Genomic DNA, 21,000 nt, shown 5'->3' on the forward strand with positions numbered 1-21,000 from the left:
GGCATATCCCGAATCGAAAAGAATAAAGGGATTATTCCCGCATAATGATATTAAGAAATTTTTTGAAGGATCGTAGATCTGTGATACCAAATATGGAGAAGAATTTTGAGTGGAATTTGACTATGAGTCGAATGTGTATATAAATATCAAGATGTTTATGTTGTCTAGAAGGTAAGAGACAGTGAGATTGCTTTAGCACAAAATCTTAAGATAGGTAGAAGAAATTGTTAAATACTAGTGTTTGTAAGTGTGGACTATGAGCAGAAGCCATAGTGATATACAATGAAAGTGCATCTACATTTCCTCAAGACACGGCACTTATGTGAGAATTGCGTGTGAAACTTGAACAGTGCAGGATATGTAGGTAAATACGCTATGTGTATGATGTGCGCTGTTCGCGCGAGAAAACAAAGGGACTGTGAAATGAAGCAACAGACGATAATGTCACTGCTACAAACAATTGAAGAAACTACCTGGTTGCGTGAGAGAAAATTATTATAATTTTTAGATTTTTCATTATGCCTTCTCTACCAGGCGAATTAATTTAAGAATATTAATTAACATTTTAAGAATAGCAGTTTGTGTGTTTCATATTATGGACATAATTGTTGAAATATATTTCCATAAATGTTCATGAGAGAATGAAGAAGATTCTGCGAGTGGATGATTTGTTAAATGAATATACGTCATCATTAATGATATTTATTTGCAGGTGGATCTATAAATCAGTTAATTACATGAAAAATGAAAATTTTTCAGAGAATTTTTTCTAGAAATTATTCCTTTTGTGGAGTCAGTGTCTTATGCCTATGTTTAAAATTTTTCATCAGGTGTAAACTTAAATTTTATCCATAATTTCGTAATTGAAAGCAAACCTCGGACAGATTCAATGCTCTACTTCCACCTGCACAATAACAAAACGAAGATTAGATTAAAAAAAAAAATATATTTTGAGAGGAATACATTCGATATGAGCTACAACAAAATTTAAATGCCCACAGTCTATTTGGCAATGTTTTGGACAATCAGCAGTTGTAATTGGTATTGAGGACTACAAAAAAATTCGCAATTGTCAGGACTGATGGATGTTCCAGTCTAGTACAGATGGAAGAATATAAGAATCCACTCCGATTTTGAGTTCAACGATGAAATATGGACTTCGTTGCCTTAATCCACACTCTTCCAGGGATTTATTCAGTCAGAACCTTTTCTTATTCCACTTTAAACCTGTTCCATGTTCACGTCCCTGACCATTTGTTCCTGAGATCATCTTGCTGTTTCTACGGCACATTACCAGCTTCTATCCTGTACCATAAGCCATCGCCTGTCCTCCGTGCCGCCTCCATCGACTGTTCCATCGACTTCACGAGATCGCCGGCTACATCGTCGAAAGAAGAATTTTGAAATTTTTTTGAGCAATATTGTAAATTTTTTTTTGCTATGAGGCACTTTTCCTTCGATCTAATGTATGGAGCTTCTATATATTTCAAAATTACTGGATTTAGGCTTTCCTATCTTCTTTAATACCTGAGCTGGGGTCTATTCTTCCGGGTTTTCCAGGGTTTCCCTGTGAAGGCCAGTTCTCAAATGGGTAGACCTTTTTTGTAATTACACCAATCTACATCTTCCCTGGTTATGTACTAGGGATGTGGATATACCCCGTTACATATAAAAGCTACAGCTTAGGTATTCTCGTAACTTACTGTCTTAACGTGTTACCCATACTCTCTACAGTAAAATTCTATTAATTCAAAATATTCCTCTTTTGAATAAACAACCCAACAAATTTTTCCTGTTAGCTCGCAAAGTGTATTATCATTAACTTTGCTCGCTGACTGGTGTAACTAGCAAAATTTCCTTTGTTCTGAAGTTTAAAAATTCCCTCAAGTCCAAAAGATGCAATATTTCAACATGCTGACTTATTGGTATCTTTAGTTGTTCTTGATGACTGACTGATATCTGCTGAGTGGTATCTTTATATCCTCTCCCACAGGCTCTAGCTGCCACCACTGGGCACAGACCTGATGCGGTCATGGGGAAAGTGCATTTCTGGGGCCGATTAAGGATCCTCAGTAGTGCTGTGACTGGCACCAAACACGGATCTCTGCTGGCAAGGCAGCAATATGCTCTCATCTTCTTCACTTATCATGATGGGAGCAAAATTCCACATAGATTGCTAATGTACTCTGATTGCATTCAAAGCATGGTCTCGAGCACTGCATCATGGATAGCTGCTGTCTTTCTTTACTAGATTGTCACATAGTCTGGTCTTTGCAGCCTCTTTGAGAATACAACACCAGAAGCTGTCAGATTGTTGCTACAACTTTGTCATAATGCATGGTATGTCCATGCCAAAAATTTACTTCATTTGCTGTTTGTTGTCTGTGTGGTGTTATGCTCAGTGCATCTCTCCTGTACTGTCCAGATAGTGTGACCTACATACATTTTCCCTCAGTGGATAAGGCTTTTGTCTTGGTTGGTGGGAAGAACACATACTTGACAATGTGTTTCTGGAGTAGTCTTCCACTTTTTGTTCCATACATATGGAATAACTGCAGTCACAGCCAGTTCGTCTTAGCCCTTAGCAGGCTATGGTCTCATCTGTTTCATATCTGGTGGTTACTGTAACCATCAACATAGAACATGACCTGTAAGTGCTGCAATTCACCTACTAATCTGTTATGGTCTGAGACTTGGCATGCTCTGTCCACTAGTACACTTGGGACACCTTTTTGTTGTGAGGAGGCGTGACAGCTGCAGGCATGCAAGTGCAAATCCGAGCTGTCCGTTTATGGTAGATGTGTCCTAGTATGTCTCTGGTCTTCGCTTGACAACACATCTAGAAATGGAAGTTGACTGTTTTCTTCAAATCACATGGGATGACTGCTCAAAGCACTGTGCCTCAACAAGTTACCCTTTCAATGCCTTAACTTTCCATCCAGCCCACCTACCCAGCTGATCAGACATAGTGTGCCCAATCCTACTTCATGAAAACCAGTTCATTTCTCATCACTATGCTGAGGTGATGCTGTTGATTGTCACTGCATCATAGATACTGACTTTTTGACACTAATGCTATGGGATGGCCAGCTGTGGCCACAGAGTTGTGTGTGCTCGAAGTTATGGGAAGTGTTCTCTGGCTCTGTGATAAGCATGGAGTCAGGAAAGCTTACTTAACAGAAATGTTAGTTATTACTTGATCCATTTGGTATATTACAGGGTGTCCATAAAATAATGTTCCAGTTATAAATTTTAAATAGTATCAACTGTAAGCATTGTTGGGCATTTGTTCGAGGTCACAATTAGAGAGTAACTCAAACAGTTTTAATTCAGTGGATGAGTGAGTGCTACTTTTTTGTTCTCTTACTTGCAGTGCTAAATACACAACATAGTGACTCCTGAGTGTAAAACTTTTATGTTCTGCAGTTTGCTAAGAGGGAATCTGTAATTTATGTTCACCTTGCATTTCATTTAAGGTTTAATTGTGAGTCTCCATGCGACAAAGACATCCATCGATGGTGTAGTCAGATCAAAACAACTGGGTGTGTGTAAAAGGAAAAGCATGCAATGACCAAAAATGTCTGAATAGGATATTGACCCTACCAGATCATTTTACCTCCATAGTCCTAAGAAATCTTTTCGGAAAGCGAGTCTTGAACTTAACTTGCCAAAGACAATAGTGTGGAAGCTTTTAAGAAAATGTTTACACATGCATCCATACTAGTTACAGTTGGTATATGCTTTAAAGTCAGATGACTATGGTGTATGCTATAACTTTGCAAGTAAAGAGTTCCAGCAGGAAGATGACTTTCCTGACTGTGTGGTGTTTAGTCTCGAGGCAACTTTGCACCTAATTGAGAGGGTTATAATGTTTGTATCTGGGGGGAAGGGTTAGAACATCCTCATGAGCCAATATACGAGACGTGTTTTTTAAATAAGTATCGTTTTGAAATTTAAAAAAGCCGTGCTAAGATATCTCAATAATTTTATTTTTACATGAAAGCCTGTACCTTAATCTACTTTTCTACATAATTTCCGTCAATATTGAGGCACTTGTCATAATGTTGTACCAGTTTTTGAATACCCTCCTCATAGAAGTCTGCCACCTGATTTGTTAACCACTGCATCACCACTGTTTTGACTTTGTCATCGTCTTGAAGACACTGACCGCCCAGGTGTTTCTTCAAGCGCAGGAACAGATGGTAGTCACTGGGCACAAGATCGGGGCTGTACAGAGGATAATCTAGAGTTTCCCATCGAAAAAATGTGATGAGATCTTTGGTCTGATTCGCCACATGCGGACGGGCATTGTCTTGCAGCAAAACAATGCCCTTGCTCAACTTCCATGGACTGTTGCTATGATCCTGGTGTGACGTAGGCCACCCATTTTTCATCACCCGTAACAATTTGGCTTAAGAAATCATCACTGTCATTGTGGTACGGCTCAAGGAAAGTCAATGCACTGTCTAAACATTTGGTTTCCTGCACATCTGTCAACATTTTTGGTACCCAATGTGCGCGCAATTTTCGGTACTTCAACTGCTCGTCACAATGCCATACAAAACACTACGAGAAACATCAGGAAAGTCATCTCGCAAGGAGGAAATCGTAAAGCGTCTGTTTTCTCTCACCTTATTGTCCACTTCCTGCACCAAACTTTCATTAATGACCGAAGGACACCCACTCAGTTTCCAGAATGAGATTTTCACTCTGCAGTGGAGTGTGCGCTGATATGAAACTTCCTGGCAAATTATAACTGTGTGCTGGACCGAGACTCTAACTCGGGACCTTTGCCTTTCGCGGGCAAGTGCTCTACCAATTGAGCTACCCAAGCATGACTCACGCCCCGTTCTCACAGCTTTACTTCTGCCAGTTCGAGTCTCAGTCCAGCACACAGTTTTAATCTGCCAGGAAGTTTCACCCACTCAGTTGTTCATCACGCACATTTGTGTGGCCATCTATAAATGCTCTCACCCACTTTCTTAACATTCCATCACTCATAATGTTTTCTCCATAAACTGCATAGATCTCTTGATGAATATCAATCACTTTTAGGCCTTTAGCACTAAGAAATCTTATAACAGCCTGTACTTCACACACTTAGCACACAACATAAACAAGGAAGAATCAGACTGTAATGGTGTCACTGTGTAGATTATGGTACAGGCTTTCACGTAAAAATAAAATTATTGAGATATCTTAGCATGTCTCTTTTTTATTTCAAAGTGATGCTTACTTAAAAAACACGCCTCGTAGTGTCAAAGACATTCTCCAAAATTAAATGTTTTTTTTGTTGTCTCCTGATGTCGAATTGTATTGACCCGTTTGTTTTGCTGAAGTTACTGTAGTGGGAGTGGATTAGCGGGATATGTTGCAAGAATGAAGAATGGCTCTTTTACTAATTAGAAGGTGAACCTAAAAAGTTTATTTGGGAATAAGATAGAGCCTCTCCCCATTGACATCTCTTTTTACAAAAGTTGTTGAATGTAAAATTAGCTGACTGTTAGATTGGTTGTAATGAACAGTACGACAGAGCTGACCTCACACCTTGGAATTTTTTTCCTTTGGGGCTTTACAAAAGATCATGTCTGCATTCTACCACTACCTAATGATTTAACAGAATTGAGACATGGAATTGAGGAGGCTGTCGCTCCCATTATTCCAAACTTATTAACCAAAGTATGGGAAGACTAGGATTTTAGGTTGGACATGTACCATATAACTAAAGGTGCACATATTGAACATTTCTAAGGAAAACTAAGAAAATAGTCTAAATTAAACTATTACAATACACCATTGAAACTGGGACATTCATTTATGGACACCCTTTACAACAGCTGTGGCCTAGGTGCCAGTCATCACTAGTAGCAGCAGATGTTGTACCCAGCAGTATGCTGGGACTGCAGAGATTTTCAATGGTCAGTGACCTAGCTTATGCAAGATTCTTTGTCAGCTTGGTGACATAAAGCCAAACCAGGTAGTGATAGAATATGGCTGATGCTTTGTGATGCTAGTGATAAATGCACAGGCTACATGTCAAATCTTAGGCTGTAGGAGACTGGCTGGGGTGTCAGACAATAGCACCCATGAGGTGGCTTTGCATCAGCATATCTTGTTGGAAGCCCAGAACCATAAAGACTTGCCAACAGGTATTAGAGCAGCGGCTTAACCCAGCTGGTGGCACTGCTTGATGAGCTGTTCATTTGACTGATAGACTTGTGCAGAAATTGCGCTGGTCTAATGCCCAATGCCAAAGGAATGATGCTACTGACTGAATTTGGAGTGTTTATACACTCTCAGGCTGGGTGTGGTGTTACAGGTGGTAGGTTTCTGTTACATACTTTGGTCTGGAAATGGTGCATCATGCTGCAGCATTATTCGAAACAGTCAGTGACTGATGGGGGAATGCACGAGTACTATTACAATACCCGGCTGTAGAGCTACATTTGTAGCCAACCTGCACATCATTTGGATTGTTGATAAAGCCAGAGATGAGTGCAGATTGTATACAGCATTATCATGGATGTATCGGTATATATTCCTTTGGAGACTTGAAGAAGAACAAATGTTGCAAAAATTGCTCTAAATGTGGTAAAAGTGTAAGTTAATGCAGATGTAATGGAAAAAATAGTCATGTAATGTGTGATGAAGTATTAGTGCTGTGCTGCTGGACACAGTCACGTCTATTAAATATCTAGGCACATCACAAAATGACATGAAATGGCAGGTCAGTTGTAGGGAAGGCATTCTAGAAATGAGCAGATCATCTATAAGGAGACCATATACAGAACACTTCTGTGATCTATTATTGAGATCATTTTTAATTGGCTACGTGAAAAATAAACAAAGTGGGATACTGTTGACAAATCAAGTGTAATGTGTGCCTCACATTTTTAACCACTAGTAAGACCTGGCGAAAAAAAGCTGTAATTTCTGACACAGGATGTCGGAAACCAAAAAGGGAGTGCCAGGTAAAATAGCATCTGTAACTGCAAAAACACTTGATCTAAAATAATTAGTCATGTTAGGCAGTATGACAATTAAAATGAATGTAAAGTGGTTGGCAGAAGAAATTGCTAACCCACTAGAGCATATTTTGAGTTGCTGCATGTTATATGTTTGATTAAATTCAAATACATGAACATAAAAACAATAAGACAAAACAAACTATCTAGCAGACAGTTCTTTCTAGTGGTACATATGGAAAAACTTATTACCAGCATGCAGTCATTTTTAAAAAGATTATGGACTAATCCTTACTAAACGGAGGGTTAGCATTATCTACTGCTGGCCCCCTCACATTATGCTGACACTTAATAAATAGTGGCAGTTTTAGGTGGGGGGTGTTTGATCTATAGTAGCTTAAGATATCGGTAGAGGTTGGGTGTGAACTACTATGTATGACACTGTCAACCTCAGTAAACAATTGCACTGTATCCATTAGTGAATGCTTTTGTATTACACTTTGCTTTATGTTGTCAGTTGGTGTTTGTTTTCTTTTTTTGTTTCATAGTGAGTGAAGAGATAATCCTGGTCCATGACATGGTTTGAGTATGACCCTAACAACTTCAGAAGAGATTGGCAGTCCCTATGTCCATTACTCCAGTTAAGCTTTCGCAGGAATGCAGAACACAGATGTAGGCTGCTAGTCCTCTGAGAGGGAGGTACGGTTTTTTCCCCCATTCCACTCTTCTCTCTGTGGGTGGTCTAAGTTCTTGCTTGTTTACACCATGACTGACTACCACAGCAGTGTTCTTTGCGTGGTGTCTGTAGAAAATTTACGCTTGAGATGAATTTGACGATTACTAAAAAACCAGCTGGTAATTGTGAGGATTCCCCTGACATAGATTCATTAAGGTGGCAGCTGTGCTCATAATTACATAAAAATAAATTTTATTATCATTAATACAGTACTTGATAAAAATTTATGATTTATTAAAGTCAGGATAGTACTGTGTCGACAAGGAATGAATCATATTGTGAGTTTCAGGCAATACAGTTGCACTGCTGTGGTAAAGTAATTACATATTCTTGCTATGTATGAAAGCATGCAATCAAGGGAAGTCTGTTTTTGACATTAATTTATTCTGAAGATTTTCAACATGAAATAAAAAAATCTCCAGAGTGAGGTTCTTCACTCTGAAGAAGTGTGTACACTGTTGTGGACATCATCAGTGAATTAAAACTGTGTAGCATACCAGCAGACTAGCAGATTGAAGTGATGAGTTACATATGTTGATGGTTCAGCCTGTGCCGTTAAGTTTCAATGACTTTAAATTTCCTGGAGATAACTGTTACCCCTATGGATACAACGTATGAGGTGAGGTGGCTGTGCCTTGAATACTGTATTTTTGTAACACTCAAATAGTGGCCCGGATGCTGAATACTTTTGATGTCATTTGTCGTGGTTTTGGAGGTCGTGCATTAGTGTGCGATGTGTTTTTGTTGAGCCGGCTGTGGTGGCCAAGTGGTTAAAGGCGCTACAGTCTGGAACCACGCGACCGCTACGGTCGCAGGTTCGAATCCTGCCTCGGGCATGGATGTGTGTGATGTCCTTAGGTTAGTTAGGTTTAAGTAGTTCTAAGTTCTAGGGGACTCATGACCTTAGAAGTTGAGTCCCATAGTGCTCAGAGCCATTTGAACCATTTTTTTGTTTTTGTTGAAAAGATCGGTGTTTACATGTGAGATATATTCATCTATTCTCATAAGAGAAGCCAAAACATGATTATATGCTGCTGGTCTGTTGTTTGTGGTACTACTTCACATATGGAAAAAAACGAGTGTTTCATTGAATCATTTACAGCAGCAATTCTTTTGTTTGTAACATCAGTTTTTACAAAGACTAATTGTGTCTTACACTTTTCCCACTGATTTGGTAAATACATTAACACAGCAAGTTTGGTAGGATAATTCTTGATGTTTGTCACCACTTGCTATTTTAAATGTACTTGAAATATTTAAAACAAGTTACATTGAAATGAAAATTTTTATACCTTGTTATTGCATTACATTCATAGCATAGGCCTAAGTGAAGTTTATTGGATATTACCTTGTTCAAAATTCATGTGCTAATAGAGGTGAGTAGTAGGTGAGCACAATGTGACAACACTGTCTCTGGCTAAAGTCCGAAACTGCAGATTGGATATAAATTGGAATGCTGTCTGTTTGGTTTGCACATGTAAAGTGAAAATAGAGTCCATTTATAATCGTGATGTTTATTTGACAGGCAGTCAAATACTGCACACTGAAAAGCCATTTGTTGAGTATAAAGCATCTGATGAAAGCATTGTAAGTGTATGCTAGTGAACTAACTAAATCATAAACACATCATGTCAGAAAATTGTACAGCAGTCAATCACAGTGTAGAAGACATATCAACACACTAAATGCTTTGGCAGCTGCTGCAGCCAAATCACATCATGTTTTTGCCACTGTGCTAGTTTACCACATGTAGTGGGTTAATTGTGAAGGCAACATTGAGAGCGTAGAGGTACACCTCAGTAAATTAGAAATGAATGCAGTAGTTTATTCATAAATATTGAAAATTGCAAGTTCTGTAAGCGAAGATAATGTATCAAAGTTCAAGAATATTTGACAAATTAAAGACTGTAGTTTCTTTTTTTAATGAAGTATAAGTAATACTATTAGTTAGAAATGTATGTACTGAGAAATACAATACTTACTCAAAAAACTGTAAATGATCCAAATGTCCAGAAACTCATTCATGTAATGATTGCAATATTTAGTTTTGAATAGTATTGTTAATTATGTATATTCCCATGTGATAGTTGCATGTTTCTCCTTTAATTTTCTCATTATGTTTCTACTTTTTTTTCCTGGATTCCCATTTATTGCTCATAGTTTCAACAGAACTTGCACACCACAACACTAATGACTTCAATGCACTTATAGTTTGGGTTCTATCCTTTTCTCCCTTCTCTCTACCCTTTAAACATTATTCTAAATGATGTAGGTAGCAGATGGGAACTGGTGCTTTAGCCCATGTCTCTTTGTAACCTGTCAGCCCCTAACCACCTGTAGTCCTCATCTTCTACCAGCTCCCATTGCTACCTTCTCTTGTCTTATTCTGTCTCAATCCTTAAATGGTTTGGGGAAATGAATGAAAACCTAAATCTGATTGGCAGAACAATGATTTTAACCTGCCACCTCATCATATTATAATGCTAATTACTCTAATAAAAGATTTTTTTTTTCAAAATTCCATTTAGCAAACTTTGGACCAACTAAACTGTTTCAGACTTTTGATTCACATCTTCAACAATGCATTGCAAATACAAAAACAAAATACAGGGCATTGAAAATTGTCATCATTTTCCCTTCAGAATATTTGTGCACTCTACCATATCAACTGGATGACACCCAGGGAAAGAAAAACTTACAGGTTACATCAGAACATACTCAAAACAAAGTGAGTTTCCATGGTATGCAATTTATGCGTGGTTTGTATACTCATAGGTATTATCTACTTAATGACTGTTGCAACAGCCTTACATATTTGATGCATTGTCATGGGGCTGTTCTGAGGGTCTTCATGCTAATGTCACATTTGCTGAAGATGGCAAAAATTAGGTTTCATCCTGAATGATTTGCTATTAGGAGAAACATGAAGGACATTCACCCCTTTACTAACAGAATGCCCATCTAGTAATGAAGAATGAATAAAAATATTGTCTATGACTGTGCTACTGTTCTCCTGCACCCTAGTTGGAAAAAACACTGTCTGCATCAGATCATATGAATTTAGGAGATCTACCAACATCCTTTTTCTTGCACCATCATATAAAAAATTTATATTGAAGTCGCCACATATAACTAATTTCTGGTACTTCCTTCAAAGTGAATCAAGAACCCTCTCTAGATTGAGCGGAAATGCTCTGGAGTCGGAGTTAGGGGACCTATAAACCACAACAATTAAAAATTTAGTTTCACTAAATTCAACTGCTCCTGCACAACATTCAAATATCTGTTCAGTGCAGTGTCATGATACATCTATGGACTCAAACAGAATACTGTTTTTTTACATACATAGCCACTCCCTCACCCTGCAAGGAACTCCTTGAAAAACAGCCAGCTAATCTGTATCCTGGTAAAGGAAGCCTTTGAATTATGAAGTCATTTAAGTGGTGCTGTAATATACCAATAATTTCAGAGTCAACATCTATAAGCAGTTCACTAACTTTATCTCTAATCCCTCTTATATTTTGATGAAATATGCTACTTCCTTCTCTACTTCGAAATGTGACATCCTCTGAAGGTGAGCCCTTAATTAGAGGGACTTCCTTTAAGCAGGTAGGAATACCTATCAGCTGACTTCAATCTAAAAAAGATGCAGCTCTAACATCAACTACTACAGGAATTTTTCCATGAGTGATCCCACCACCACCCACTACACTGTCACCTATAAGCTTTGCCAGCCTCCGTTTCCCATACCTATTGAGGTGCAGGCCATGCCTAGTGAAACCTCATCTACTGATAGATCCAATTTGCACCATGCCCTCTGCCATCAGCGCCCTCTCCAGCCCCATGTTAATCCGCCTAACAGCCACATTAAGATGAGGCCGATCAGGACACTGAAGCAGTTGCATGAAATGTACATTAGTGCCACCAGTTTGAGTTGCTATCTTTACCAGGTCACCATCTACATCATATTCCCCATCCCTATCAAGACTGTTCCCTGCTCCACCCACATTCACTACCCGATCCTCCTCTGTAAAATTTCTGCACAGCTTCCCTATGCTGTCAGTCACCTGAGCCAACCCTGCACTAGGCTTCACAATGCTAGTGATCTGGTACTCACTCCCCAACACTTCCTGCAACTGCTGGTCCACAGCTCTACCATGGGAACTACCTGGCAGCAGAACCTTCTTCTTTCTGTTAGACTTCGCAACTGACCTAGGCCTCGTAACTGCTGAGGACTGCTGTACAGGGCTATTACAAATGATTGAAGCGATTTCATAAATTCACTGTAGCTCCATTCATTGACATATGGTCACGACACACTACAGATACGTAGAAAAACTCATAAAGTTTCGTTCGGCTGAGGCCGCACTTCAGGTTTCTGCCGCCAGAGCGCTCGAGAGCGCAGTGAGACAAAATGGCGACAGGAGCCGAGAAAGCGTATGTCGTGCTTGAAATGCACTCACATCAGTCAGTCATAACAGTGCAACGACACTTCAGGACGAAGTTCAACAAAGATCCACCAACTGCTAACTCCATTCGGGGATGGTATGCGCAGTTTAAAGCTTCTGGATGCCTCTGTAAGGGGAAATCAATGGGTCGGCCTGCAGTGAGCAAAGAAACGGTTGAACGCGTGCGGGCAAGTTTCACGCATAGCCCGCGGAAGTCGACGAATAAAGCAAGCAGGGAGCTAAACGTACCACAGCCGACGGTTTGGAAAATCTTACGGAAAAGGCTAAAGCAGAAGCCTTACCGTTTACAATTGCTACAAGCCCTGACACCCGACGACAAAGTCAAACGCTTTGAATTTTCAGCGCGGTTGCAACAGCGCATGGAAGAGGATGCATTCAGTGCGAAACTTGTTTTCAGTGATGAAGCAACATTTTTTCTTAATGGTGAAGTGAACAGACACAATGTGCGAATCTGGGTGGTAGAGAATCCTCACGCATTCGTGCAGCAAATTCGCAATTCACCAAAAGTTGACGTGTTTTGTGCAGTCTCACAGTTTAAAGTTTACGGCCCCTTTTTCTTCTGTGAAAAAAACATTACAGGACACGTGTATCTGGACATGCTGGAAAATTGGCTCATGCCACAACTGGTGACCGACAGCGCCGACTTCATCTTTCAACAGGATGGTGCTCCACCGCACTTCCATCATGATGTTCGGCATTTCTTAAACAGGAGATTGGAAAACCGATGGATCGGTTGTGGTGGAGATCATGATCAGCAATTCATGTCATGGCCTCCACGCTCTCCCGACTTAACCCCATGTGATTTCTTTCTGTGGGGTTATGTGAAAGATTCAGTGTTTAAACCTTCTCTACAAAGAAACATGCCAGAACTGCGAGCTCGCATCAACGATGCTTTCAAACTCATTGACGGGGACATGCTGCGCCGAGTGTGGGAGGAACTTGATTATCGGCTTGATGTCTGCCGAATCACTAAAGGGGCACATATCGAACATTTGTGAACGCCTAAAAAAACATTTTGAGTTTTTGTATGTGTGTGCAAAGCATTGTGGAAATATCTCAAATAATAAAGTTATTGTAGAGCTGTGAAATCGCTTCAATCATTTGTAATAAACCTGTATGTTCGCTACGCCTACAGCTACAAGAGGCTCCTCTCCACTCAGCTCTGACAGTTGGTCAAATCGACTGCATATACGCAAACTATAACTGTCTGAATACCTCCTTCTCCTAGCTGCCTTCTTGCCAACTGCCAGTTCCCATTTCCCACCACCCTTGACTGTCCTCAACCTATATAGTTCCTCCTTTGCGCACTGTAACTGCACCTGAAGGGCACAGATCTTACGCTCCTGCTCCTCTGTCAACTTATTTCTGTTACAAATTCTGCATTTCCAGGAGAGGATCTTGCTAGAATGCCCACTGGCTTCTCCCCCCCCCCCCCCCCCCCCCCAATGAAAATACTTTGAACAAATCCTACACCGTAACCCACTACTCACAAACCTAGGACAGAGCCCACACTTCTCACTCATGGTAAAATTTTACAGTTACAGAAAAAACTATATGTCTACGTTACCTAAGTTCAGTTAAACCAGTAGAACTATTTATAGAACTAACAATAGCAGTCTCGAAATTCTCTGTTTACTAAGAAAGCAACTACTTGTATTGATGCTACTACACCACAGCTAATACCAATACCAAAAAAACTTCACGAAATTATTAACTAAAACCAAAAATTCAAGCGGCCACTGGCACACTCAACAAAGTTAAAACACTGAATGAAAATTTAACCAAAAGATTTCACTAGAAACAGTAAGAAATGTCAGCTGAAAACTGAAGTACAAAATTTACTAAATTTACTAAACAACAGCGAGCGAATGTTTCCAAAAGTGTATTAGATCGTTATTTCATCACAAACAGCACGAAACACCGCTGAAAACTATTAAATTTAATAACTGATTAACAGTGCACAAAAGTGTATTAGATCGTTATTTCATCACAAACAGCACGAAACACCGCTGAAAACTATTAAATTTAATAACTGATTAACAGTGCACAAATAACTTTGTTAGTACTTAGCTTTATACCTGCTACAGCTGCAACTGAACGCTGCAAAATGTAAACACACTATGTAATCACATAGTCTAGTCTTAGGTAAAGAAGATGCCAGACCTCAGTTTATTGATAGGACACTACAGATTGTTGTCAGCCTATGAAAGAGACTGCTGACCAAACACTTTGGCCTCCCATCTTAGACTCTTGCTCAAGTACATGGAATCCATGGCAAATGGCACAAACGGGGGTTACTGAGCAGTACAAATGGTCATAGGTTTGTTTGTTTCATGGCAGTGCATCTGAGAAATGTCGGAAAAACTAGAATGGCAGATGCTTCTAGACAGGCACCTTTTGACCCAAGAAAGCCTTCTTACAATGTTTCAGGAATAAGTGAAGAATGAGACTCCTGGGCATGCCCATAACTATACCATCACCAAAGTTGCTCAAATTATTGATTAATCAATGCAACCTGTCCGTCCACAATGTGTGTGGTGTACCACTTGCAGCTATGTAAAATAGCTTAAGAACACTGGCCATAAAAAAAAGATCCTAATCATCAAGCATGAGAGACAAGTGTCACATTATGTCAGTAAGAACCAGTTTCAAAACCAGCAGGAATTGCTGTTCTCAGCAAGTGCAGATTCATCTTGACTGGTTCCTGAGTGAGACATTTTAAGGGAACTGCATGCAATAAATATTTGGAGTTGGGAAGATTCCAAAAGGTCATTTCTCACACCAGCACACAAAACTGCACGTCTTCAGTGGGCCAAACAACACGGAAACTGGACAGTAGTTGTCAGGAGGCATGTAGTGTGGTGCAGCAAGTTGCAATTTTGCCTCATTTCAAGACTGTAAATTGTCAAGTGCACCTGGGTCCAATAAGGCATTTAATGCACAGTGTGTGGAGGATATAGGTTGGGTCACAGGTGATTCTGCATTTTTTGTACCATCGCTCGGGCCCAGTAATTCACATTACCATGAATGTGAAGCAGGATGTTTGTTTCAACATTCTTGGTGAATAAATGTTGCCCTTCTAAATCTTCATGATAGGTGTGCTGTGCACACTTCCATCCTCCAAGCTGTCGATAGCTGTGTCCACAGGGCTGCATGAATACTTTCCTGGTTTGATGAACACTCAGGTAATCGTATCACACCTCGACTGACCCTCTAAATCACCTGACCTTAATGCCTCTGGAACTATTTTGAACAGTATGTGAAATGTAATATAAACATTTTGTGATGAAGCAAGCTGGGATATATTTACTTCCCCTCTTGTTTTGCCAACTGCCTCCTTAAATTTGTTTTTTCATTTTTAACTGATTGCCATTAACATACATGTGTATAATCTGCATTTTCATAAAATAGAAAGGTTGGCCCTCAGTTTTAAAGAATATAGCACAAGATTTAATTTTGTGCTTAGTTTGGTGTATGGAATTAATTTCCTGATTTATCTTGACGATTCCTAGTTAATTAGAGGATGAAATCAGTAATTATTCCATGACTTAAATTCTATTGTTGACAAATATAAATTCTGTAATAATGATAATCATTTGGAAAATGAATCACTAGGATACTTAAAGTATTTATTTGGCTCTATTCAAAAACATGTTAGCAAATCCAGCTTTTAACTAATTCCAAAGTAACTACCAGTTTCATCAAAAGTATTGTTTGTATAACTATATCTGCTAATTTCATCATTTAAACAAATAATTTGGCCTAACCCTCATGGTAGAAGAAACTGTTAAGAAGAACCAATTTTTCAATGTATTAAGTTAATTTAATGAGTTAAATTTTAACTATAATTTCTGTAAATTAAACATCAAACAATGTATAGTTTCAGTTCCTATTATTGTGATGATATATAAAGGCCCGATTTTTGATCCTGAGTCAGCCCATGGCCAATTTTCAGACAAGGAATCTGTACTGGTTAGAACAACAACAATGCATCAACTTAACTGTGGAATAAGTGTAACACAATTAGGTCATGTGTTAAAACAATGACTGTGTCTGTTCAGTACGTACCATATTATTCTGCAAGAACTGTGAACTGTGTAGTTAGGTTTTTACTGCTCATAGATATTCAACAGTAAACTAAGGTAGCAGTATGCTGATGTTTGCATGAAAACTGTTAATGAAGCTTATTGAAAGTTAAACAATAGTGCACAGGACATATTAACCGAGATTATGGGTGGTTTGTGAACAGTGAAAGTAAAGAACTGTGAGACGCAACTGTGCATCTGTCAGCTACATTATTTACAGCAGTCAGTGTTGTACTTCCACCCATGCCCCACCCCCCTCTCCCCCAATTTTAAGCCAGTATCACAATGCAGTACGTCGACACTGTGGACTATCAACAAGATAATAAAGCAGGCAAATGTCACATATAGTGGCCTTGTGGGTGAGGAATACTGTATATAGGCACAATAAACTAGTATTCATGAACTTTGAACTGTGAACTCAAGAACGGGTTAAAGTGCAGTGATTTTAATGAAGAAGGTGCAATAGCCAATCAGTGAGCAGGTTCTATGGAAACAGCCATTGAGTACAGGAGCAGCCAATCAATGAACACTGGGATAAACAAGATGCCTCACCGAGAGAATTACAACTTGGAGCAGCCGTGCAGTTGATGGATTGAGATGACAACCACAGAAGAAGAAGAAGAAGAAGAAGAAGAAGAAGAGTGAATAAAGATAAGGTAATTCATAGCAAAAGTTGTTTTATATTAAGCGATACATAATGAGTGGCCTTAACGGACAAAACAGTGTGACAGAGGAGAATGAACAACAGGGAAGTGATGTGAAAATTGATAACAAAGCTGTGGAGGTTAAGTTTTTAAATGAGCAGATAGGGGACTGGTTCTGTAGACGATAGTGGCTATAAATCAGGCGTGAATGTAACTTTTAATGATATTGATGAAAGTCCTATTGTAGATGAAATTATATAAGCATCATCTACATTGTGTGGTGATGTGAGCAAAATGGACGAAAACAGTACTGAAGCAAATGAAATCATTAAGGTTAAAGGGAAGGAATCTTGTAGCAAAAGTCAGCAAAGGGAAAAGTTTATGGCAGATTGAAAAGTGGAAGCGAAGTTAAGGCAAATTATGAGTTCGAGTAGTATGCGTATGAAAGAAGACATTAGTAGTATTAAAACTGACTTGACTAGCTTGAAAGATGAACTGAAGAAAGAAATTAAAAAGGAAATTAAGGTAGTTAGCTCTAATCTTTCAGAATTAAATAAGAAGGTTGAGGCAGTAGGGAAAGATTGTGATGAAAAGATAAAGAAAGTAGTACAGAATAACTGTGAGAAATTAACATTAATGAGTAGTGAATGTGTAGAAGAAAAAAAGAAACTTTGTGATGACTGTAGTAGGAAGGTGGAGGCATCCGAAAAACAGTGTAAAGATGCAGTCAAAACTGCGAGAAAATTTTGTGCTGAAAACAGGGTTAAACTTGGGAACCAAATCGACCAGATTAAAAATGATTTAGAAACATAGGTAGAAACCAAGTGTGCAGTAGTGGTAGAGGATAAACTGGTAAAAATAAATAAAAATGTAGATTCAAAATTGGCTGAGATGAAGAAAAAGATGGAAGAGGTACAAAATCTAAAGCATAGAGTATTTAGTATTCCAAACAGTCCTTCATTTGTTAGTTGTAAGAAATTTAGTAATTTTGAGCCATATAGGGAAGTGCATCCACTGGATTCCATTAGGGAATTTAATGAGCTGCCTGAAACATGGAATGACAAAGAGAAAATGTTATTTGTGAGAGGCTTTTAGAAAGGGGATGCTGATGGATAGGCGGCTCAGGTAGCTGATAGTTGTACTTCATGGCATAGCTTTGAGAAAGCATTTTTAGATGAATATTGGCCCAAAGAGCAGCAGCAGAGAATTTTGAGGGAATTTTGGGGAGGAGAGGGATTTGGCTCTAGGAAGGATACTGTGAAAGGTTTCTGTCAGCTTTGGATAAACAAACTGAAATATTTGGACAAAGTGCTAGGCAGTGAATCAATAATTATGGATTTAGAAACTAAGTTGCCTCAGAAAGTTAGAGAATTGCTTGTACCTCCCCCTAGGGGTAATAAATGATTTCTTGAATTATGTTGATAAAGTGGAGAGGGTGGAGCCGTCAGTGGAAGATTGTAGAAGGAATTTTGATGACAATTATCCATCAGGGAGAGAATTGCAGGCAATTAGGATGAACAGGACTAATTACAGTAGCAATAAAGGAGTGGTTGCGTGGAGGATAGCCAGAATGGGCACAGAAATGGTAGGAGACATTTGAGTAAAAGAAATGGAGGAGATGATTTTATTTCTGGATCAAACCATTTAAACTAGATGATGCTCCTGTTATGGCTCACACTAGAGCAGGTAGTGATGGAGAGCCACGTGTATATAAATATGCTGTAATCACAGGTAAGGGTAATGTAAATGATAGTAGTAAGATGAGTGTAGTTTCTAATTCTAGTGAGATGTTGAATGATGGTGTGGATAGCAGTGTTTATGCCATAAAAGGAAAGGAGGAACTTACTATAATAAAATCAAGTTATGAAACAGTGTGTGTTGCTGTTGCTCAGGATGTCCAAAGTGTGAAAATGGATGGTAAATTTTTAAGAGAACACAAGGAATTCATGTGTTTTGCTTTGTGGTCTAATTCTGGAAACAAGGATCAAGTAATTAGCCAAGTATTTAAGGACAATGAAAGTGACAGTTGATCTGATTCTGACAGTAGTTGTAATGATGACAGCAGTGACAAATCCAGTAGTGAAGAGGATGAGGTATTTGAATTTATAATTGATAATTATGCAAAGTGTTAAGTAAAGAAAGAATAAAGGAGGATAATGTTAGGCCTAAGAGTTAGAGTTTGAGAGTGGTAATGAGGAAGAGGACCATGTTGTCTGTCGTTTGACTTAATCTGATAATTATTTTGGTAAACAGGATGATAGTTTTTCCAGGGAAAGGATTAATGAGGATTTGTTGTGTGATGATCACCTGGTAAGTAAAAAGGAAGTGTGGCACCCTGTAATAACAGCAAGTATATGAGGTATACATGTTAAGTGTTTACCTGACAGTGGTAGTGATTTGAATGGTATTTCACATTCATTTTTTGAAACTGTTAAGAACACAGAGGGTACAGTAGTGATACATGTTTCTGGAATAAAAATTATTGGTGCTACTGGCAAGCTATCAGAGTGTGAAACAAGAGGTACTATTAACTGTGGAATTGGCAGACAGCTGTTGGAGTGCAATTTCTTGGTGATTCAGAATCTCAGCATTGATGTAATATTTGGAGCTAATTTCTTGTGCAAATTGTGTGTAAATATTGATTTTGTAAGTGGTAAGTTTAGTTTTAAGTGCAACGGTAGTAGGTATGAAGTATAATTTTTGGAAACTATGGATGAGTGTGTGCAAACTGAATTATATTTGCCATTACGAGTTTTGACCACTGAGCAGGTTACTGAGGAAGAAAAGGAGAGAGTAAGGTTGGAAATAATAAAGAGAGTTGAGGATATTGAAGGTATTACAAATAGTCAAAGAGAGGAATTAAAAGGTATTCTCCTGAGCAACTGTAAGGTATTTCCGGACAGACAGGGTTTGGTAAAAGATTTGGAGTGCAAATTAAAGTTTAAGGATCATGAACCATTCTTCAAGAAGCCTTATATTATTCCATTTTCAAAAAAAGAAGTGGTGAGAAAAGAAATTCAAAAGATGGTTTCATGGAGGATAATTAAAACGTCAATCAACAGATATAATAACTGACTTGTGGTTGTAAAGAAGAACAACAGTGGTGTCAGGTTGATCCTGGATGCCAGAAAGTTAAATGAAATTGTAGTAGGGGAGAGTGACGGACCAGCTAACATAGATGAAATTGTGCAAAAGTTCCATGGATGTAAATTGCTGACTTCTTTTGATGTGATTTGTGGCTATACAAATATCATATCAGTTTGGCCAAGGAATCTAGGCCATGCACAGCATTTTTACCTGAGGGTAAGTACAGAATGGTTCAAGCACTGTAACATTCTAAATGAAGTGCTGAGAGCTATGTGTAGGAGAGGTATGAAACTAAAATTAAGTAAATCTGAATTTGTGAAGAAGGAAATTTCAGTTTTGGATCACAGGATTAATGAGGAAGATATAGAACCTGATACAGAAAAGCTTGCTGCTATTGTGGATTTCCTACCCCCAAAGAACAAGAATGATCTTAGAGCTATGTTTGGCTTCTACAGAAAGTTTGTATCAGATCAATCATTTAACAGTACTTGCCTTGGTAATTTTTTGAAAAAGAATGTAGTGTGGAATTGAACAGAGGAGTCTGAAGAGGCATTTCAGAGTTTGAAAAAAGAATTAGTAAATAGTAAGATGTTAGGACATCCACATTTTTCACTGCCTTTCTGCATGAGGACTGATGCAAGTTTTTTTGGTTTGGGGCTAGAAATTTTCCAGTTAGTACCTACGGAGATGGGGGTTGAACACAAAACTATCGCTGTTGTTAGTAGAACATTACACCCACGTGAAAAGCAATATTACATTTCAGAATTAGAGACTTTGGCAATTATTTTTGGATTTCAAAAGTTTGAGCACTATTTGCTTGGACATAAGACCACAGTGTATACAGACCATAAGGCTTTGAGTTACCTTCAGAATTGCAGGCTGAAACACACTAGGTTAACTAGGTGGCTTTGTATTTGTGACAATTTGATTTAGAGGTAAGGTATGTAAAAGGAAAAGACAATTGTGGCTGATGCATTATCTAGGATGCCAGCAGGGAAGAAGGATACTGACAGT

Source organism: Schistocerca nitens, chromosome 2 (assembly GCF_023898315.1).
Source record: "Schistocerca nitens isolate TAMUIC-IGC-003100 chromosome 2, iqSchNite1.1, whole genome shotgun sequence".
Taxonomy (NCBI): domain Eukaryota; kingdom Metazoa; phylum Arthropoda; class Insecta; order Orthoptera; family Acrididae; genus Schistocerca; species Schistocerca nitens.